This window comes from Dermacentor andersoni, chromosome 5, assembly GCF_023375885.2.
Source record: "Dermacentor andersoni chromosome 5, qqDerAnde1_hic_scaffold, whole genome shotgun sequence".
Taxonomy (NCBI): Eukaryota; Metazoa; Arthropoda; class Arachnida; order Ixodida; family Ixodidae; genus Dermacentor; species Dermacentor andersoni.
The window spans coordinates 112,647,947-112,672,008 of NC_092818.1; the positions used below are offsets into that span (position 1 = coordinate 112,647,947).

General features: G+C 45.2%; 1 long non-coding RNA gene across 1 annotated transcript in view; it reads left to right on the forward strand.

Moving 5' to 3' along the window:
- LOC129385048 (uncharacterized) overlaps positions 1–23,817 on the forward strand; it is a 40,301-nt gene extending 16,484 nt beyond the window's left edge. Inside the window, exons 2-3 of the long non-coding RNA XR_008612589.1 lie at positions 6,751–6,818; positions 22,963–23,817. This is a non-coding gene — a long non-coding RNA (uncharacterized lncRNA). The remainder of the gene's footprint in view (positions 1–6,750; positions 6,819–22,962) is intronic.
- The last annotated feature ends 245 nt before the right edge of the window (positions 23,818–24,062 follow it).

Below are 24,062 nucleotides of genomic sequence, written 5' to 3' on the forward strand. Positions count from 1 at the left end.
TCTCCCTGTGTGTTGTGTAATACGCAGACAAATAACAGTGGTGCAGGCAAGGTAACGGTTAGCATCAGCTTACTAGTCTCCCGTTGGGCTAAACGCTGAAGAACTTAAGCATTCACCGTCAACATCACCGTTAATTATCTTCAGTCAAAGCAAACAACACAGAAAGCTTACTTGCATCGATTCCCACAGTGCGTGGGATCCGCATATTATTTTAGACTTATTCTTTTAGAAGAGAGAAGTCTCTCAGTAAAATGCTGGCGCAATACGCTGTCTGGTTCATGAAATAGTGTTTTCGTAGTACACCTAAAAAAGCAATTTTACTTTTTACCCCTCCTCACTATGCCATCTGTTATGCAGGGACACCTAATGTGTTTTGACCGACATATGTAGTAGTAATTGTAGTAGTAATTGTAGTAATATGTAGTAATAATTGACCGACATATGTAGTAAGCAGTAATTCACTGCTGCGTTTTCATTCAAAATTAAGCAACGTATGTAGCACTGTGAGCTTGGGTGGTCTAAGATTTCAGCAGCTAATAGATTACAAAAATTACCACTGAATGAAATGCTTTGTGTTTTTTCTGTCAGTGTATGATGCCGAGATAATTTTTGACTCGACTCGACATTTTTCGGCTCCAAAACACATTTTTGAGCGTAATTCGTTTGTTAGGATCAATAAGCTGACAGTGGGACATAACAGAGAGTAAGCTAGATGGAACAGACTGAGAACATAAGCAGTGTCACATCCACTTGGGTTACCCTGCAGTGGGGGCAGTATCAGAGAATAGTGGGCAGTATACCACAGATAATGAAAGTGGGACAGATACATAAGGAAAAAAACGGTGGCTCCCACTACCGCAGAACAACATTCACTGATGTTCTCCAAGGTGTTCGTGCAGTCAACTTTCTTTTAGTAAGAGCAGCTGTCCGTCAGTGGCCTTGAGCGTCGGCCATGGCCTCTTGACCATGACCGATGACGCGCGGCAGAAGAAAAGCAACATTGTTTAAGCTGACTTCCGCTTTCACCTTAAATAGACTACTTAAAATTTATCCATCCAACCATCCATCGATCCCATTTACCTCTTGGCGCTCTTTGATTCAGATTTGCTCCTCCAGGTAAGTGGATCGCGAGCTTTATGCTTTCAGCCATTTTTGTTGCTGGCGCGGGGCGAAGCTCCGCTATAACCCGGCACCTTCCTCATTCGCACCGCTATTAATGAACGAAGGGCGTTTGGTGTATGTAAAATAGAGAAAAGACGATCAGGAACTGTGCATATCGAGAGCTTTGTTCAAACTTTATTGCTCACCGTCTTGGTTCCTTGTTCTTCGTGCCAAGGAACAATGTGCTTTGTAGGGAAGGGTGCAGCTTCCCTTTAAAATTATGCTTTTGGCTGCTGCTTCCGGGTCACTTCCGTCGACCCGCTATAAGCGCGTAATGCTCTGCTTACATTCTTCCGCCCGTTGCTCATCGATCAATTTCTGGCACGAGGGCCCTGCCTAAGTTGCAGTGCCAGCTTCTAGCACTCTTTCTTCTCCTTCCGAAATTGCTCCTCCTCGGTTCACTGTTAGATCTTTGTATTCGGCTTTGCTCGTTGTCTTCTTAACTGCGCCACGAGGGAACTTACCAGAAAAGCCGTCCTCGGCTGTGAATTGTGTATGCATGAAAGGTTGTTGAGCTACCAGTCTTTAGTGTATCTGTCGTTAAGGCTACAAATGCATGACTGTTCCAGAGTGTCTGTTAAGGTATTGTTTTAATCATTGCTTGAATAAATTGTCATCCCCCAGTTCCCGATTTCATGGGCAAAACGACTGCTATCGCTTGCGCAGCGTTTCGGCAATTTCAACCAACACGCGTGGCTTCTATTCGTGTGTTTCACAATGCCCTGGCATTATGAACATCGTGGTGCTTGTTTTTTACAGCGAAGCTGTATACCTCTACCTTCTAAAGAAATTTTCGTGTCCTTGTGGTAAGAAAAAAACGCCCCATACATGGGCCGATCCTGGAGATAGTGCAATGCCGGGCTGACCCGTGGCGGAGGTGAAGCAGGCGTTAAGCACTCCTCATACGTGGCCTGATCCCGAAGATAGTGAAATGCCGGGCCGACCCGCGGCGGTGGTGCAGTTCGCCATTAAGAAGCCCCCATACACAGCTTCGCTGCTCATTCTTCTTCACAGAGTGGAAGGGTACTGAGTTTTTTTTAAATATATTTTGTTTTTGGTCGGCTTCTTACCACGCAAGATGGAAAATTGGCAGTGTGCCATGATAACCTTCTTGGCTTTTCTTTCTTCGCTTTCAATGTCTCTTGAGAACTTACATTGCTGCGCAAATAGATAGTAAAGGCGAGCAAATGAACTGCTGCTGAAATGCCGAGCATGCAAGCTTTACCTGCACCAATCTAAGTGGGTAATTTGTTTTGGCAAAACACTTTTAGGCTTATAGGCGAACAAAGAAGTGCGAAATAATGAAGGGGAACCTGTCACTTTTTTTTCACATGGGCTTCCACACAGCACATTACACTGGTCAACTGAATGCATACACGCCTAATTCACGCAGCAACCGATATAGCCGGGCGCCATGCGCACTGATTTACCCCATGATATTGAATATACAGTCACGCGGCAACGGCTGTTGCGCAGCTATGGGTGTTTAGGTTTAAAAGACGGGCACAAATGATAACACAATAATTGATGAAGACTCAAAGAAAGAATGAGTTCATGGCTGTACCAAAACTTTCCTTTGCCCAGTCTTCTACCAAGAATGAGACCAAACAACAACAACAACAACAACAATAAAATTCATGGTTGCTCACTCACGACGTTGGCATCTTGATAATGTTGATAATCGTATCCGATCTAAAGGAAAGCTCCGGCCATGTGATAAAGCAGATTCAGGCAGAAATGACCAGGTTCACGTATTATTTGGTGCATTCAGTGGCCTTATGGAGCGGCCGCTTATGAAAGCTGATCGTTTGAGCAGCAGTGGTTTAGTGGCTCCGGACTGTATCATATTGATCTTTAAGGAAGACTTCAGAGGCATGCGAGGTTGACAGACTCCTTTTGCTCTCACAGTTTACCGGTGTATCATGAACCTCTAATTAGGTCTACTGCTGTATAGCATAAAGTGATGTTGTGGCTATTACCCAAGTGACCCAATTATTCTAAAAAAATACAAAAAACTTTAGAAGTACCTTAAGGCTAAAGACCAGGCATTGCGAGAAAAAATTATTTTGCCTTTACGTTATAGAGTTTCAGAAGAAATCCATTGAGGCCAAAGAATATTTTGTGGGTAAACATATTCCAGTGATTCCAGAAATGTGATGTTAAAGGCACCACTTTAGCGGCTGCGTTAGAACCAAACCTGAGATGTGTTCAGACTTCATGTTCTATAATAAGATGGCACTCTCGAGTAAACACGCGCAAAGAGACCTCAAACATGAAGGCTGAAAGAGGGAAACCGGCGCGAAATAGTGCTTTGTGCTAAAGGAAATAGCTACAACAAGACGTGCCACACAATAACATTTACTACATTCCCCTCCCGACCCCCTGAGGAAGCTGGTCCCTCCTCGCGAATGAACCCAGGGAGAAATCGATCCTGTTACGTGGCGCGAAAGTCGGGAGGCCGCGGGTGTTGTTATTGAGGGGGCAGCTCCGTTGTGCCTTTCTGCCAGGACGTCTAAATGGTTTCTTATCTCTCGGAGAGTAAACGACGTTTCGGGTCTGCTCTTCCTGGAACGTGAGAAGCTTACAGAAGGGTGCGCCCTACGCGCCGCAGACGATCTCTGAAAGCTTCCACGATCTCTGATCAGAATCCGAACGCTCCTCAAAAGGTCTTTGTTTTCTTTTGTCCTCATGCTTTTGTGTTTACTCTTGTCTCCGACAACGTAGGGTAGCAAACCGCGCTCAATAATGGTAAAAAACTTCCTGCCTTTTTCTCCTATCTCTAGGTTTATTGTCCCCTGAAACGGGAAGCGGGGGGCTTCGCATCACATTTGCAGTTCCTTCTTTATTTTTTCCCAAGGAATCTTGTTAAGCATACGCTGACAGCCTTGCAGTTGTGCTGGTGTGGGTGGTGGTTTCTTTAGCTAGAGGCCCTGCTATCCCAGAAAGTTCTCCACCAGCGTGTTGTCGACTAAGTAAAAAAAGAAAAGAAAGAAAAATAACATAAGGCCTAGGCTGTATGGTTGCCTTTAGATGCGGAACGAAAGCTGCTCCAATTGTCTCTATCAGCGAACTGATAATTTCAGGCTCCTTTCCCTTGGCATCATCGTACCTCTCTACACTGCACTGTAACGTGCGTTCTGAAAGTTTTTCAGCTCTCCTCCCACCTACATTTTACAGCGAAGCTGTAGATGGCTAGGGTTTCATGCATTTTTTTCTCCCCGTGAACAAAAAGTGTCACCATCAATGGCTCATGCCCCCGTAAGCATTCATGCTTACTGGGGCATGTATGCAAGCAAGAAATTCAATGGCTCATAGCCCCGTAAGGCAGAGGCTACAAGCACTCAGCAAAGTGAAGCGAACAGTGCTTAAATTATTTCTTATCACGCATACAACATACGGAACGGCATGTCGGAAAGCGTCATCATCGATGGCTTATAACCCATGAGCAATGGCTCATACCCTTGTAAGCAAGCAAAAAATGCAATGATTCGTAGTCCCGTAAGGTTCATGGCTACTCACTTTGCGTAAATTAGCTGCGATGACACTACTCCTGTCGTCGTTGTGGTGATTTCACTTTGGATGTGTCGGTATCTAAAAAGGAGTGGTCTAAGCATTCCATGTCACAGACATTCCTTGCGATGCCACACCGGTCCGGCCCAACCGACCACCCAGCGGCGTTCGTGCATCGATTTGACACTATCAAAGAATGTGATTACAGTTGCGAGTAAAATAATGACGACCGATCAAGAGAACAAATGCGTGTGCGTGTACCTTTCGTCACGATGAACACCCCTAAAGAGAATAAATGAGTTCATACCCTTGTTCAAAATTCTGTGTCACCTCCGTGTCGCGTGCTAAACAGATTCGCTGGTCAATCACTTTCACAGATGGAATGGCTCATGATTTCTTTTTTATTAACCGTACTTGACGAGAGGTAGACGCATAGTGGGGGCGCCGGCTAATCCTATGCTCTAACATCATCATAACAGTATAAACGATGAAGAATGCCGTAACTTTACTCTTGAAGTCCACGTAGAGAACAAATGCCCCCAGGATGGGACATTTCAGATCATTAATAAAGGCCACAATGAAAGACACGGAAACACGATTACACATGAAAACACGTAAACAAGATATGTGCGATTCCCCCCAAAAATCAAGAAAATCGAGAAGAGCAAGCAGAAGAAGAAGGAGAACGAGATAAACGTTAGTATATTGTAATTTTGTAACTATTTCTTATTCATCATTCATACGCAAGTTTACAATCGAGCGTGCAGCGATGTACTCCAACTTTTCTGACGAGCATGGAAGCACGATCTTTCGCGATGATAGTGGTCACATATCCAAAACACGTAGCTTGGCATGGACGTCTCCTATGTTGAGTACCATGCTTATTTTGCGATGTCGCAGAAAGTTCTCTATATATTCACCAACATCTTAACAGAAGCATGCAATGCTGTAACCTTTCTTATAATGCACAAGAAATTATTACAGGCTGTACATAGCCGACGTCTATTAATTGTTTCAACAAAGCCACTGGTTTTATTTACTACAGTGAATTACAGGCCAAGGTTCAAACTTATAGCTTGGGAGTTTCCAGCGCGATTTAATAATCATCTTTTCCTAGACGAGTGGCTGCATATTTTTGTTTTGGTGGTAGCGACAATACATCATTTTGGCACGTCTCACACGCCATGTCATAAGAAGTGACAATAACTGCACTTTCGCAGCTACCGGGTATTCATTACAAGTTTATGTCTTAATGAAAACACCTTGCTATATACTTAGGACTACAAGTGCTAATGTCATGTTTATTTTTTTTCTGAGCTGGTTTCTTTTATGCACAAAGACGAAGCTTGCGTATAAATCAACAGACAGATCTTCACTGTACACATGATGCACAGAGCAGGAATTGTGCTTTGTCGTTGCAGACGTTGCAAAATTGTTTGGTGCTCTTTTCTCTTGGTGTGCGAATGTAAAGAACGCAGATGTAGAGTTTTGATTCTGGCACAAATTATCTGTATAGTCTTGAAAAAGATCCCTGTACATAGTGTGGCAATGCGATAAAGTTGCTGTAGACTCTTTTGCTGAAGTTGTTAGCATGTCACAGAAGCTATTCCAGGACTGAAAGTGACGATTTCAGAAATTGTATGTAGCTGGGATTGATGTGAAATGTTTTATGGGTCAGTATTCGTGAGAAAGCAGACGAGAGAGATGAAATGCAGGGAGGTTAACCAGATCAGAGCACAGGGGTGGGAGACATACGGATTAGAAAGAGGACAGAGAAAGTGAGAGAATAAACCAATTGCCGCAGAACCCATCTCACGATGACTGTTGACGGTAATGTGTTTAGCATTGGATCAATAGAGCGACACAACACATTGCCACCGTCGAAACGATATATGTATGAAGCGTGTACTGCAGCATAATTCCTATTCACCGCTTTCATAAGAACACTCCGCGCCATCTAGCGCCGCCGCTGCAAAGCTTGCGTGTGGCCTTCAACATGCATGGTGCGCCCCTGCGTGCGAACGATTACAAATCGTGCTCCTCTCTCGCGCATGTTTCCGGACACGCTGCGACATCTAGTGGTACAGTCTAGAAGTCCGCGCGTGGCCTCCAAGACCATAAGTTTGACGCAGCGATGCCTCCGAGCAGTGAGTATTGTTCTCTCGCTTGGCTGCACAGTCAGTAGCACATACTCAGTAATCCAGGCTCGCGAGATGTCCATTCGAAAGCGGCACATACCCAGTGCATTTGTGGTCCAGCCTCCTAATCCGTCGAGTCGGTGTCCTTGAGGAACCTTTGTGACGTGGTTAGAGACAAACAAACACACATAGACACAGTATCGGATAAATTCAAGGGATCTTTTTCGTCATTGTACAGGGACACATTCCCAGTGGCACTCACCTAGTTACCCAAGCTGGCGTCAAAGACGTTCATTGAAAAGCGCCACGCACCTATTCTGGCACATACTCAGTGATCCACGTGGGCATCAGAGACATTCATTGAATATCAGCCCAGACCGACATAGCCAGTGCTCCAAGTCGGCGTCAAAGGGTTTCTTCTAACGGCGGTACCCACCCACTACCGCTTCTGCGGTGATCCATGCAGGTGTGAAAGAGGTGCCTTGTAGAGCGGCACGTAAGTACACATTGCCACATACATAGCCACCCAAGTTGGTGCGATGGTTGCTTTCGAACCCTCTTACCTCAGAACAGCAGCCCGGTACTCTACCCATTCGACGACGGACGACCCAGTGACCCATGTAGGTAGGAAAACGGTTAGATACAAACAAGCAGACATAGTGAGCTAGTAGCCAACTGTGAGGAACCATTTACAAATAAACTTCTCTTAGGTTACAGCATGGAGCCTTGGATCCATTTTGAAATGGCGCGACAAAAAGGTTTTTCGGGAAGGCGCTGTTGATTGTCCTAAAAAAAAAATTAAACTCTGGATTTTCGACAGGTGCCCAAATCCTCACGATTTATGAATTCCCTCTCTTTAGGGTTTTCCCCCAACCCCTCCTGCCGTACGCATAGCAACACGAAAATCATATGCAGCCTTATTTCCCTATCAACCACTCTTTTCTTATACGTTAATACCTGAGCTCTGTCGGTCTCTGGCTCCCTTGAAATTGATTCGATTCGTTTTCATAGCTGCGGTTGTTAAGATAAGCGGAATGCCTCGCACCTTTCTCCGGCTCTTGTGTGCTCGAGGTAACGAGCAGAGAGCTTCAGATGTCCCGGACTGGCGATTTACCTAAGTCGCAGAGAAAACCACCAAGCTATAGCTTTTGTATTTTTCCATCTCTTCGTTGCTTTTCCCCCTTTCTTCTTCTTTCTCCCCTCTTCTCCCACAGGGTGGATGCGAAACTAATTTCCGCTCGGAGAGTGAAGTTACCAAATTCGCTGCCGTCTCGTCCACGTCATCATGGGAAGCATAAATCACTAAATAAAAGAAGCACACGCTCGACACCGATGTAGCATCCAGCGGCACTTGTCACGCGAACGATGCAGTGCGGCGGCACTTTTATCGCTCTGGCGCAGCGTCGCTCTGCCTTGGAGCTCCAGCAAGCAAGAGTTTAATTAACATAGTTTTATCTCCAGTGTCCTTTCGCAACCACGTGTGCGTTGAGACAAATAATCGCATGACGACATCATCGCCACGCGCAAACTAGGTTGTTGCAGCAATCGCTGTCGATAAACTTTGTCGTCGAGACTAACGCTAGCGCAATGAACGCGACCGCGGTGGCACGAGGCGAACAAGTTAAAAAGGACGAGCGACACCATTAGTGTTTTGCAGCGAGATATGTTAAAGGTCATCCAAGTATTGTTTGTGTCAGGTACATTCGTGCTTTCCATATTCATGTCTAGAAAAGGAAGGGAGAAGAAGGGAAAGACAGCGAGATTAACCAAGAGGGGTTCGGTTCACTAATGGAAGTGTGCGAGGTCAGTAGAGGTAGGGAAGCCAGTGCACGGTAGTCTGAGGCGGCACCCACCAATGTCATTGCCTATCATTCAGAGGCCAGCAGAACACTGGAGGCGAAATATCCCACCAGCTGCCTTGAGCACCGACGTCAGTTGTGACCAGTGTCTGTGACAGTGGCCATCTCTTAAGCCTTTATGGCGTTGTGCCCAGCACTCGCCATTGTTTTCTTTGTAGATAAATTGACCATAAATATCGTTCGTCCTCCACTCATGGAATAAAGTCCGGACCGGATGAGATGCATGATGTGTAAGGCCCCATGCTGTTGTCGTTCTGCCGTCATCCTCGCTGTCGTCGTCTTCGCGGTCATTCTGCTGAGTCATATGCTACTCTTGACCTTAAGGTACCCAGCATTAATGCAGCAGACATGTCAGATATTGCATGTCGAAGTCACTCGTACTGTGTGGTCATACCGTGTGTAGTTTCAGTAATCTATTTTTATCCTCGTGTTGTTTGCTTAGTGCATACATTTTGCCGCTGTACGAACAAGCTGACATAAGATCGAAGTTGGCACTGTGTTCTGGTAGCACTTGTGATTTCTAATTTTGAAGAAAAGGAAAACAAAGCTTACTGTGCCAAAGGTCACCAGCAGACTGACGGCTTTGCTTTTTTTATCTTTCATATTTCTGTCGCTGCTTACTACGAATACGCTTTGCTTGAGTTATACGAAACACGTGTATCATGCAGATAGTGATTACATTTATTCTCTGAGTTTAAAGATGGAAGAATTGTGTCTCATGCATGTTGCATTTTTCTCATCAACTGTTTTTGAGACTTCAGCTAAGCTGCACATGAAATCTTCCATGCCGCTTACACACATGGAAGATTAGCTATGCATAAGCATAACCTTTGAAACTTGCGTTTGAGGTTCCGCTCTTTTCACGACTGGTTTCACGACCGCTCTTTTCACGACTTTCGTTGGTACGATCCCTTTCGAGAGCTTTCGCGCGAATGGGGACCGGAAGCTTTGACGTACGCAGGTGACGCCGTTTCTGGCGCTTTGCCAGGCTCTCACCTTCGCCCAGTGCCAGGAACGCTGTCAGCCGTATACTTCGGCGCATCTGATGCCGAGTACCGCGAGATCTCGCAAAATTGAACGAATCCTCGGAAGTGGTTGTTCGAGAATACGGCCCCAGGACATGCAGCTCACGCAAAAGTGAACTACGCGGGAAAAAAAAAAAAAAAAAGATAGATAGATAGATAGATAGATAGATAGATAGATAGATAGATAGATAGATAGATAGATAGATAGAGAGAGAGAGAGAGAGAGAGAGAAATGCATAGAAAGGCAGGGAGGTTAACCAGAGGTAGTTCCGGTTGGCTAGCCTCCACGGGGGGAAGGGTTAAGGGGGATAAAGAGAGAAAGAGGGGAAGGGCGAGATAGAGAGAAGAGACGAGCAAGAACAAACCGCGTACGCTATGCGCCTAGTGCACCGCCTATATAGAGGTGCCACTGATAGCCACATAGCAGGCGCTTCCAACAGTACGCGCGGGAACAGTAGCGAACGACAACCCTTTGCAGCAAGGATGGCTGAAGTTCGCGGCTGCGATTTCTCTTTTGTTCAGGTACCAGACTGCTTCTTCTGCGAGCTGTAAGGAACACGCTGACCTCTGTGGGAGTGGGTATGAACACGATATTACCGGTGTTCGGGACAACCCGGTTCACATATGTGCCAGGTGCGCCCCGCAGACAAACGCCATGAACCCCATTTACATGATGTGGAGCTCATGTTAACTAGCCGATAAATTTTGTTGAGTAATGCGATGTCTCGATCGTTTATTTTTAGAATCCTGCTCTTGCCGTAATGCTGCTTCTGTACCGCAATAATAAGCACTCGGCGCCAGCGCAGACTTATATCAAACAAATCAGCGTGGTGCGATGTCTGCAAGTGCCGTCGTGATTTTTCTGCCGATGAATACATGTGACATCGCCGAATAAGTGCAGTCAAAGTCGCCTCAAGAAGAGTGATAGCGAATTTATTGGTGGAAACACGTACACTAGTCAACGAAGTCACCAAACGCACGGGTTAATTAAAGCGCGTGTTAGCGCTGTACCGCCGATGCGATTCTGCTGCATACGCCGATGAATTGCCGTTCCCGCTGCAATTTTTGCAATTTTAAGTTTCCCAAGGCAGCTGCTTGGAAACGTACAACGCTAAAGTTTGGCTAACTTTTCAGCACTTTTCTTATGTTACTAGAGAGAAGTGCAACATTATATATTTAAAGGCGGAGCAGCGCCAGTCAAAATATATATGAGCACTGGTGGCAAGGCCGGCTTTAGTCCTCTGCGGCGTAAGCATAATAAGAAAGAATTCAGTTCAGTAAAAAATTCACACACAAGAAGGTATTTCGTTGTGAAAAAAAAAAAAAATCGCTCGGCGTGTTAAGTCTGCTCAGACAGCATCGAGGTGTGACGACTTCCCAAACGTGACGCCAACTTTTCAGCGTAAAATGGAACAAAAATATCATATGCAGCAACTATTAGCAATTCTCGCCCTGAACTACCTATATTCTAAACCCATTTCCCAAAAAAAACCACAACATCTAAGATGCCCTCGGGCGAAAAGAATAAAGCTGTGAAAGAAGCACTTGCTTGGTATCATTCCAAGAAGACACGGCGTGATTTACACATTTTACAAACGAGGCAGGGTGAAAACCTCGCAGCTCAAAAGAATCAACAAGAGGTATGCATGAAGCAACTAGCAACAGTTAAGCATGTGCGAAGCTACGCATAAAATAGATGTAAAAACACAAAGTGCGTGACAGCTGGTGCGGGGATCTACCGGGCCACGTAAAACCAACAATTTCAGTTCTTGCAAACTTCAGTGGTTTTGACATACAACACAATGCTCTCGTGCAGTCGTGCTGCCTAGCTAGCGCAACACGGTAAAGAAGCAGAAAAAAATATAAGGGGCCAACGGCATTCCGAACTTTAGCGAAATGCCTTTAAACCGCATGCTGCACTGCAGACGAACTTCGTCGCTTACGCGTCTAACTATGATCGAGTGGAAAAAGACACTGACGCGACAAAGGAAATGATGAGAACAAGAAATTTCCCGCTGAAGCGACGATCCATTGCTACCGTTGCTCCCGCTGATGAGGCATTGCGGGGAACGATTAGAACCGTATGGTCGGCACGTTTTCGCCGGTATTCGAGCCCCCCACCCTGCAACGATTCTTCGACATTCCTTGAAGCTTCGGCCACCCCACACATGCTAAGGGTGTTGCCTATTTTGCTCTGAAAACGTGAATAAGACAGAGAAGAACTATCAACGACACAGCAAACTACGGCGCGCGGCTGGCTCCTCTCCCGTGTGTTCTGCGCAAGGCCGCCACAAGTGGCGCGTCCCTAGGCGCGCACTACGCGTATAGAGCGGTAGGGGGCGACGTTCTTAAAAGTCTATCGTGAAGCCCCGTAGACCGCAGGAATCTTAGTAACGCGAATAAGGCCTTCAGCCCGGATGTTCTTTGTGAGTACTGACCTAAAACTTTCAGTTCTTATAGTGCACGATTGTCGAACTGGTCCAGTACTCTGCACATCACTTGTCTCTGGGGACTGTATCGTGGGCAGACACAGATAATATGTGCGAGCGTCTCATCGCTGTTGCATGTGTCGCACGTGGGGCTGTTGGCCGTTCCAATAAGGAGAGCATATGAGTTCGTAAATGAAACGCATAGCCACAGACGGTACGGCATGGTCTGTTCACGTCGTGGTAACCCAGGCGGTAGGTGCATCCGTATGTCCGGAGACGACGAACGAACGACTTGGGAATATGTATTACTACCTCGCCAAAGTTCCAGTCGAATTCAGTTTTCTCGCATGCCTTCTTGAAGTGTCGTTGTCGTCAAAAATGCAAGGAACGGAGATTGATGGATTGAGTGGATTTGGTGCTGCATGGCGGTGCTGCACGCCTCTGAACTTCTGTAGGGGCGCAGGTACGTGAGTTCCTGCACTCAGTGCCAGAAAGGGCGAAAGTGTTCAGTGCGAAAAAATAAATTCGATCGAGTAGAACTCCCTTCCTGGCAACGGTGGCGAGTATTCCAGAATAGAAGAATGGTGCGCGACGATTTTTACGCTTCTTTACATGTAGTCCTCGCTGTGCATTTGTGTTCTTTTTCTGCACCTGTGGTGATAAGCTGAATTCTGCATTTGGAACCAGCGCGATCTTATAGTTTTCCTACGCTTTAGTTGCGTTTGCCTTGACGATGTCTTAACGGCAATGCTTTTTGTATGCAGTTCCAAGCGGGCGCCAACTCATCTCCCATGAAGCGAATCGTATACGGTAACCCTGGTTTCCTTGGCGGGTGACATGTGAATATACAGCAAGAAAGTTACGTTTATTTCGGTACAATAGCTGTGTAAAAAAAAGCTTTTTTTTTGCAAGCGCTGTATGTTTAGACAACAGCAATGCACCTCTGACAACTTGCGTTTAAAGGAAACGAAACGGAAGGAGCGTTAGGCAACACCTTCGTTCATTGTTTGCAATACAATAGAAGGTGCGAGTGTGGGTCATCTTTTTTTCTTCCCTCACTGTCCTCAATTGCGTGCTCTCCCGAATTAAAGCTTGTGTCCTATGTAGTTCATTATCAAGGCGAAAGCCCTAAGCGGCTTGTTGCAATGGCTTATACCCGAAAAAAGCGGTGTCTAGTCCAGTGAAGCAAAAAAGCGTCGTCACCACGAATTTATCATACGCTCGTAAGCAAGCAAAGAAGAAATGTCTGAATATGAACAAAGGAACGAAAGAAAGAACGAAAGAAACGAAGAAAGAAAGAGCGATAAAGAATAAATAAATAGTAAATAAATAAATAAATAAATAAATAAATAAATACGGAAAGAAAGCGAGACGGAAAGAACCTTGAGGTAGTGCATTGGCCGCTCACATGTGTCGTTGAGGGGGTCCACATACAGCGCCATACGTTAACTTCACACTGCGGCTCGTTATATCTTGGAAGGAGTCTGAGCCCTCCAATCTTATAACTTAATGCATTACCACGTGTGCAGCAGGCTTCCGCCTTCACGGGTTACAGGAGTGTAACATGCTGCCGAACCTTTATTTCTTTCGCCCTTCTGGTTAACCTCTCTGCCTTCTGGATGCGTCCTTTCTCCCTCACCCTCTCGTATTTAGAATCTTTTACTCACTTCATTCTTCCTTTCTTATTATTCTTTTTTCTTCGATAACGTTTTATTCTTGTTTCTCCTCCTCCTCGTTCAACGTTTTTGTTTCCTTATTTCGTTCTTTACTCTTCTTGTTTACTTCCTCATTTCGTCCGTTGCTTACTTTTTCTTGCTTGCCTGTCTTTTTATTTGTTTCCGAGTTCAGCAGAGTTTGCGGAGAATATACTTTTGTAAAAGCAACTTCTTTTTAAAAAAAAAAACACATACGTTTTTTGCGCTGGAGGCAGCATCGGCACTCTTTTCTACATCTCAGGATGCATGTGCCATTTTCAGGCATGGTTTCCACTGCAACAGTATATGACGGGCTCAACGTTGTATTTGCTCATTCTTTACCACAAAGTGCTCTCAAATATGTAAATCGCTTTTAAAGGAGAGTCCTCCCCAGAGAGCGGCAAGTTTCCCACGCAATGTATATTTCAAGTTCATACGTGGCTGGAACGTTTTTCTCCCAACCGCATTGGAAAGAGCTCCTCGAGATCGCGGGCACGTCTTTTTTTCCCCAGAAGTACGATAACATGGCTCTCGATTTTCTGCCACAGCAGAATAGCGTGAGAAATGCGATGCGTCAGCTTTTATAAAATTGCGAACAACGTTTACCAGTGAGTGAGCTCCTCTGCAGGCTTGGAGAACGTGTGGTGAATCCACTGCATAGCAACCAGCAGAGATGAGTTTCTTTTCTTCAAGTTTAGAATATGTCGAATTCTGTTCTACTTTTTCTTGCGTGTGTTTTGTAAAATTTCTTTTTGTTGAATCTGATCTTTTGATGCTGAGAGATAGAGAGAGAAAGCAAAAAGCACAAAGGCCAGGAGGTCAACCCAGACGAGCGTCCGTTTTATTACCCGTCACTGTGGGTAAGAGAAAGAAGGAACAGAACAAGGAGCAGGGGGAGAGAGAGACTGAGCACTGCGTGCGTACAGGATGACGCACAGCAGTACTACAGTTGCTCAATGAGGACAATGTTGCTGAAAAAACTGCAGCAGCGCATGAATAGCTTTCTGCAACATTGACGGATGTGACCAGGGTCCAGGAGTTTTGGTTGCACAATGTTGTCTGCACTGAGTGTTTTAAAACATACAATAAAAATTGCTCACTGCAGCCAATTTTCGTACGAGAAAAGCGCGCTGTGTCGAATAGCGGAGGCGGTTCCTTGGGCGAAGGGTGGTAAAACGATCGTGTTGTGCCTCGTTTCGTTTTGATGAAAGTTTGAGAGCGGGACAAGCAGAAGACGCTGCGAAGAATATTCGGTACGCCGAAGAAAGCACGAAACGCAAGGCCTCCCGATGAAAAGGAAGAAAGCAAAAGAAACGAACTTTATAAACTCCAATCAGGGTTGCGACTCGAAAAAGCTTTTAGCGCGAACCACCCTTTTCACGCGCATGCGTATGCGTGTGCTTGTGGAGAAACGTCTCTCGAAAGTGCTCGCGGGCGAGTGTGTGTGTGCACATCGATGTGCATGTTTTTCCACTTTGTCTGGCCTTACGTATACACAAGCTCCCTCTGTGTCCTTGCTTTTCCTTTTCTACATATTCATGAGTCACGGTGATGCCGATGCAGGACACGCAGCTGTTGGTAGACTGCGTAATATTTCATTTAAATAAATAGTTCAATGGCCTATAGTTGGGAAATGGGAAGTGGGATGCGGTTAGCCTTTGGAGGATCTGCACGGCCGCCACCCGGCGAGTTCTTTTTCTTACTCAACGTGGCCGGCTGAATGCGTTGTTTGCGCTGTCCTTTCAACCTGAGTACATTCAGGAATGTAAATCAGTTTTAGAACAAAGCTTCGTGCATAATGCAGCAGACCCCTCGCGCTGTGGATGTTTGTCGCTTGCACGTTGCGGAGTGCACACGGACAACGCGGAAAAAATGAAACATTTTGTATATAAAGCGACACTGGGCAGGTAACATTGATCAGAATGTTGGCACTCGACCAAGTAGACCACTTCGAATAACTACAAACTTTCCTCTGTGGTATTGTTGCGGAGCGAGTAAACGAAAACTTCCCCGAATATAGCGAATATCGTATATGCTCCTTCCAGCAAGTGGCAGCTGGCAGCAACCACTACACCGATTCCAACCTACCGAACTCCCGTTCACGCTTAGCAGGCAAACGCTGCGGAAGCAGCACGGTCATGGACGTCTCACTCCGCGAGATTCCCATTGCGGTCGTATTTGATCTGCAACGACGCGTTCTACGGAATTACGCCTTCGTAAGTTACAAGTGCAACCTCTTTCCTTTAGGTTATGTCAAAATCACGTCTTATTCGTGTAACTTTGTGCTGTCTCTATGACACGCACTGTCTCGGTCGCTAGCGCGAGCGGTGAGCCGTGGCCTCTGGAAGCAGATAAGTGTCACTACCCTGGTTAGGTGCCAAATAGGCTCACACCTGTAACACCTTCGTGATAATAATTACATCACCTTTCGCGACGTAAATGTAATGGAACAATGTTTCATTACATTCGCGCTTTTGCCCCACATATGTTTTTCTTTCATATGTGGGGCACTATTGTTTTGGTCACGAATAAGAGCAGTGAGAGGAGTCTTTTTAGCCTTCGCAACGTCGCTTGCGATGTATGAAGTGGGGTATCCATGACGTCATTGTTTTGCACGCTTTAGTAGAATTTACGAAGCCGTATCTCGAAATTTCATACAACAAACATACGCGTCAATTAGTCTGCTGCTGCTTCAACACAATAAAAAATATTGTTATGTTCAAACACTGCCGACTGTATCGTAGTTTCTAGAGGCACGAGTGGGCTCCGTATTTCACCATTGACTTCAACGGCGAAGACACGTAGCAATGACAGCCACCATGAGGGCCATTCTCTTTGCTGTTGCAAACGCTGGTGCTTTAAAACGCGTAGAATGGCACTTGCAGTAATGTTTCGAACAATAGAAGCTGACTGATTGCGCTCCGATGGACTGCTGAGTGGCGAATATCACAATAGCATCGCAATCATATATATTTATTTAATTTTAGAAGGAATAGGTCTTTATATTGTAATGCATGTATTTTTTTTAAATTTTTTGGAAGGGCGTTACACTCATAATACAAATCCCTGCTGAAAAGGTTTAAAACTATAGTCTGACAACGATGTATTGCAATATCATAAAAAAGAACATACTATGATGAGGACATGCTTTACTGCTGGTTTCATTACTACCATCTAAAGCATTCATTAAAGAAATATTAATGCAGAAAACGCAGATGAAGCGTGTGCAACAAGTATGGTTGTAAAAAAAAATATTCCTAGTGGTTAACAGCATATTGTGGGGCTAGCTCCGAAGACATTACTGCACTCGAACATATACAGCGAATACTGCTAAAGCCGGTGTTGACTCCTGGACCTAGTTCGACATTGAGGACTACAATACAAAACTGTCGCTGGGAGCTTTGCGAGTCGCACGTCAATTTGCGTTTGTGCGCCTGAACTACGAATTAACTAAGTTATTATTATTGCGTTAGCAATTATGCAGACTCCCCAAGCGAATTCTTGCCGACGAAAATTCCAGGGCTCCGCATATATTTCAGCATATGCACGTTATATGGTTATCCGTGTCGTATATTCAGGTTATATTGCTACACTATTCAATCACTAAAGTTACTTATACCAGGTGTTATGTTCTCGACTAAATTATTCCTCAGAATTTTCAGAATGGCGACCCACAAACAAATGTCATGAACATAACAATCACAGTGCATGTCTTTTATCTCAAATCTTCTCAGACTATCTTTGTTAAAACTGCCAGACAATATCTGGGCTAAGTCCTAAAGGTCATGTAATTTCACTGACGCCACTATTTACTGGCACCTTATAGAGCCTGTGCGATGTCAGTACAGGCCCTGCACGGCGTGTTAAAACTTTTGAAAAAGTCAGGAATCTTGCCGTCCCCGTGGATCTCGCGTCCGCGTTAGCCGGACCCGCGTATACCTTGAACACCGTCCGAGAAGTTCAAGCGTAACCCTAAGCCTTGCACTCGCAGTCAGCGCTTCGCTCTTCGCGTGAACCTACCAATTTTTAATGCGTAACATTCTTTGGCTAGGTACCTGGGGTAATGTTCTGCTCCGTTCTGTTCGGCCTTCTGATTTCGTGTCTAAAAGAAAGTTAAGAAACAAAGGAAAAGCAACTCCAAGCACCATCTAGGCTTAAATAGGTGAACACACAAACTTCTCTATGCTTCCCGCCCCTTATAATACCTGTGTCACATGGGCCCTCACGAACTGCTTTAGGATAAGGAAGCGCGTGACTTCCTAAAAGAGTTTGACCTCAAGGAAGTTGTGGTCGTGTGACACGGCCAATAACGAGTTTCTTTGAATGCAGCCGCCACGGGCGCTTCCAGCGATGTTTGGTTTTTTGTACAAGAATATAACTTCTAATTATGTTCGTAGCTATTATAATTACCCACCTTCCATAAGAATATTATTCAATATATTTGATGCGAAAGACATGCACCTGGGATTAAACGAGGCATGGGGTTAAAACATGGGGTTAAACGAGGCAACACATGGGGTTAAATGGGGTTAAACATGGGGTTAAAAGACATGGGGTTAAACGAGGCAACACAAGCTTCGCTTGCAACCCTCTTCACAGTAGTGAAAGGGTGGTCAATGTTATTTTGGATACTGTGCTGCTGCTATTCATGAGTGATCACAACGACCGCTGCACGACTAGCACGACAAATGCTACATTACATCAACCCGAAGCGATCGAATCGAGCCAGCAATCGAGCAGACAGCCCGACGCGACCGCGTTTACATGAACTCGCTCCTGACGAGTCCGGACAAGCACGGCACACAGCATCGAACCGAGACATCAACGTGTTCGAACTGGGCTTGCGGCTCCCGCTGCCGTCTACAACAGCTCTATTTCACGGGTCTTATCGCTACGATGAGGTTGTACTGCACATTGCCTTGTCTTGTCCTTGTTCTGATACTGTTACCGCTCCCGGCGCATAAATGACGACGTCCCAGCTTTCCCGCGCCAGTTGCAGCTTTGGTGAGCCGGTCTTGTCCACGTTTACATGCAAGCTGCAAAGGGGTCGGGCGGACTCAGCCCTACTCGACGCTTGTTCAGTCTGACCGGCTAGCGTTTACATGTACTCGACAGGCATACCCCAGCTCAGTAAGCGGACTCGACCCTATTATGTAGGGTTCGTGTAAAAGCCCTGAATGACGAGAAAAATATGGCATCAAGTGGCCTAGATCGAGGGTGTTGTGTAGCATCAAGCATAACTGTTACTGAATTGTATTTCAATGTTTCTTTCACTCAATATAAACGTCCTAAACGCACGAAAAAATAATTTTAATGCAAGCAATAATTAAATTATCAGCTTCACAACAAGAAGTATGGGCACGAGAGTACCCTCTCAGCCACCGAAACAAAAGCGCCATTAAATTTTAGTGGAAGGACGACCGTATGACACCGAGTGCATCTACCTCGAGATAAAGAGGACGTAGTTAAAATGGGTTTGTGATTCCCGTGTGACAGGGGCTAGTACTTGCGGGTGCACGAGCCGCCTAGTGATAATTTGTAAGAAAGCTGCCAGGTGCCGACACAGATGCGCTCAGTGCCATAACCAAAGTGTTTCATGCAATATGGGCTGGGTGGTTCGGCCAGCGGGTGGTTCAGCCAGCGTAAGAATAATAGTTAGTACATGCATTTCCCTTAACTGCGCCCTTCTGGCTTGAAATTGGCTTCTTGACTATGTAAACTTCTCGTTTTAAGCAAAGTATTGCGTTATAAATAATTAAAGAAGCACCATGAAGATTGTCCCATGACTGGACTCGAACACAGAACGTCTGACACCGAAGCACGATATTCAAACTACTGTGCCTCCAAAGCATTCATCGACACGCGAGCGCGTTGAGAGGCTTGACGCTTACCGATTTGACCTTAACCAGGCCCTGTTAAATCAGCGACAAGAGCTCGCGGGGACTGGGAACGCGCGGATAACGCAAGGAACTAAAGAATTGCATCTGCGACAACACGAAGAAGCTTCTGAAGAGAGAGATAGATGGGCCATAAGGGAAATGTAGGACCTTAACCAGGCTGAGCCTGGAGAGGACATATAGGAAAGAAGGCGAGTGTGTCAGCGGGCCAATTCTCTAAAGCGCATCGAAGTTTTAATCGAATAGCAAATTATATTCAGCATATTCGTTGGTTTACTTACTGGATTTAGCCATTTGGTACATGTGCCACTGGGTGTGGGCTTATTTTTGGCCAATTCTTCATAATGGAAATGTACCAAAGTGACACGTGAGGTAAAAAAAAAAAAATTCTTAGATGCAGCTTATGTGCCGCACATCTCTGCGCATACAAGTGCTATCGCCCCTCTGCGCTTAACATGAGTCATTGCCATACGCCGCCTACGTTCTGACGACATCTCTGCGTAGGCGTCTAATACTGTAGGTCCACTTGACTTGGCGGTTGCATTTCGGCATAGTAAGTGAGCAAGCAGTGTAGTCCATAAACGTAAAAAAAATCAGAACAATTAATAAAGACATCTAAATTGATCAGAAAGGTATTAAGTTTATGGTGGTTAGTCATAAAGATTGCATGCGGATGCACGCTGCATTGGGCGCATCGCCGCTAGTTGCATACAAATTAATGCAAGCTCCCTGACTACGGCTTTCCATGGGTTTCCGCATGTGCGTTGGATCGGCTTTTTTTTTTTCTCTCGCTTTCAAGCGGGTAGGCGCGGTGGACCTTTTTAAGGCCAGAAGTGTTAGCCACCTTTTTTCTCTCTGAGTTGCGGCTATACGTCCCCGTAATTAATAATAATCATTCGGTATTTGATAGTGGTGATTATAAGATGTTGTATAAGACCTGGCGCCCTCGGCGAAACACTGCGCACGCTTGCACGCAGATTGGACAGAGAGCGTGCGGCGTCAGAGAGAAATGGCGGGACTCTACGGGAAATGCGAGACGAAGCCAGAACTCGCCTAAAGCTTGCAGCGAGTGAGTGCCAACATCTTGCAGGGGCAGAGCAAGACGACGAAGACAAAAGGCACGGAACACAGAAGACGGCGCTGAACTCACAACTGAACTGAGTGCCAATATTAAAAAAAAAAGAAAGCGAGATCCGCAGCTGGACCTGGAAGCTATATCGCGGCTTCACGATGAATCAAAGAAAAGGACAAACTCTGGAAAAAACCGCGATAGAAGTTCGCGGGCGTAACGAAGCCATTTGTAAGAGACGTGGAGAAACCTTGCAAAGCTGGCACAGGAAGCCTGAACGCATGGCGGCGGCGTTAGTCCTCTCATTGTGTATCTGGAGTAATGAAGTTTTCGTACTGCCAACAAAGGCTATTTCAAATATTTATTCGGCGAGTTATATTACGCGCTCGCGTAACATAGGCATATGCGTCCGGCCGTGCTGCTTCCACGGCATCGTTACACTCCCCCGATGACCGCAGAATTAGAGCAGGAACGCAAACAGCGCTTCAATTTGCTCACATCCATGAAGATATTGAAACCAGCTGCGGCACGTGGAAGCGCAATTTCACGGACATTATACGCTGGCGCGAATAGAAAAGGCTGGAAGGTTTTGTTGGTAGGGCTGACGAGGGAATTTCCGTTCTTGCTTCCATGTATACATGAGCGCTTGATGTGTTCAGCGCTCAGGGGAACTTACCACAGTGGAAATAAGTAGAAAATGTAAAGACCAAAGCACGTAACGACCAAGCGAACAACCTAACGTTGGACCTAAATTCCCTTTACATTCTCTTTCAAACAATAGAACGCGTTGTTAAGGAAAGCAACTAAAATAATTAGAGACAATAAAACTGTCCATCGCACTATTCGGTAATGAATAATTATTAGGACGATGGTGCATGACAAGAAAATAATAATAAAGAAGATTTACAACGACAAGATAAACAGAAGGGGCACTGTTTCCTTCCTTTCCTTCGTCTCTGTCGTGAGCTATCGTCCTCGTAATAAATGGAACAAAAAAACTTTATTTAGAGCAGGGATAGTAAGAGAGAGAGAGAGAAAACAAGGGTAGGAAAGGCAGGGAGGTCAACCAGAACAGCATCCGGTTTGCTACCCTACACTGGGCGTGGGAGAAAGGGGAGTATTTATCTAACAAACGAGTACCGTGCAATTGCGATAAAAATGCACGTGGGAGCGATACTGTGACTGATTTTTCATGTCATGCATGGCAGGTTCGTGGCAGCTATTTAGTGAATGACTACCGATTGAAGGGCGATAAGCGAAGTGCACAATTTCCCGCGATGTGTTTGGAAGATGAAAGTCATCAAGCAAGTAGAGGGATGTTGAAGAAAACAGTGTGCAAACAGTATTATTTGCATCACGTGATTTAAGCACTGAGGAAGACCAGAAAGGAGAGCGTCGGCTTAATGTGACAATAATTATTTTACCATTGTCAAAAATGAAGGGCGCCCAAACAATTTACAAATGAGACTGATTGGGAACACGGGAAGATTCAAAGACAGATGCTACTGCAGGAAGAACATCTTGTCGCTATAGCTTCGGTCACGACGGTACATCGCGAAATTGTCCACATTGCAGAAAATCTTGCTGTCACTTACATGCGCCGTTTCACGTTACTTACATGCGCAGCCACGTTTCAGTCAATGCAATTATATGTGATGAGCATCTGTAGATCACGCGCTATAATGAATAATGTGTGTTGAGAAGAGTTCTTGCGCTTCTGCAAGGTGCACTGATACCAAAGACTGCGACAGGTGACCACTACCTCTCTATGTTTCGTATACGCTTAGCTGTTGGTATAGCAATGCTATCTTGATCTGAATTCCGGCTACGTTGCTTCATTTTTTTTTTTCGATAACACCAGCGCGTGTTATACGTGCAGCGTTTGTTGCTCAAGCTCAGTGTTTTTTAGCGGAGTTTGAATTGTGGCACCCGCGATAGACATTTCGAAAAATCCATCAGCTTTTTACTAGAAACACGAGTTGCGGCACCAAAAGTCTTCAGATAAATTGAGGGTCTCTAATGGTAAGAAAACGAATAGCATTCTTTTGGCTCTTCCTCCTGTCTTTCTTTTTTTTTGGGGGGGGGGGGGGGGAGAGGGGGGTCAGACTTTCCCTGTCGATGAAAGAACACCTGATCGCGCTGTCCTGCAGCGTATTTCTGTTTCTTTTTTTTTTTTTTAGGTGACGCATTTCTCGGGATTAGCGCCAACTGTTATAGCTCTTCGAGACGCACCATTCTGTAGCGCAAGAGCTTCGCGGCGTCTGCAGGTTTGTGATGGCTGGAGTGGAGCGTTCGGTGAGCAAAGATTTCCTCTCCTCCCATTATCCTCTCCCCTGTGTCGGTTGAGGAAGAGTGATCCAGCGGTGTAAAAAAAAAATGAAAAGAAAAGATGGCAGCCGACTTCCACGCAGGGGCTCGCGCCACTGGAAGCAACACACATATGACAAATTAGCTCATACCTATAGCCATCTATACCACCAATACATTTGTTATGGTCAACAACTCTGCTTTCTAGAGTATTAATACCACTTAAAAAAAAATAAAGAAAGCTCTGTCAAAATATTCTCACTGCTACAAAGCTAGACCTTTAGACGGATCATTCCTTTAATGAAGCGAAAACTTTCTACAATCGTTCAGCTATCGCTTGCATTGGCAATAATGGTCGATGGTTTCCGCACATCTTATTTTTCGGTTCATTACCGGAGTGAAAAAAAAAAAAGTGTCGATTTCAGGTTGAGTACCGGTTGGGGCAAAAATGTAGTTTCTTTTTTATTTTGCTTTGCTTTTAGTTCAGTTCCGACACCCTGGCACAGAAGCAGGCGTACTTGATGATGGCGTCATAGGTGATCCCCGTCGCAAAGCATCTGCAACACAAAGATGTAAACAATTTTGTGAGGAAGTGCAAGGCTACAAATGTTTGCGGAAAGCGCAAGGTATACTTATGCACTGAAGGCAAAAGTGACTTTCTTTCATCATAGCCAGGAGTAATATAACCTACATCAAACCTTCCTATCATTTTTATTTTGTCTACGGTCCACTTTACAGCGCCCAACTGCACGTTACCTAATAAAAAAAATCTATGCAATAATCGAGGTTACCAGAACTGGAATGTATATTGCCTACTGTAGTGAAACCGTTGTATTTATGGAGGCACATTAAACACAAGTAAATTTTCTGCGTGCGCAAACTTGGAAAAAGGTAGTAAATATAGTTCTTGAGTACTTTTTTTCTTTTTCTTTTTGCTGAAAGTAACGAAGGGTTTCAGAGATTCTAGCCTTCA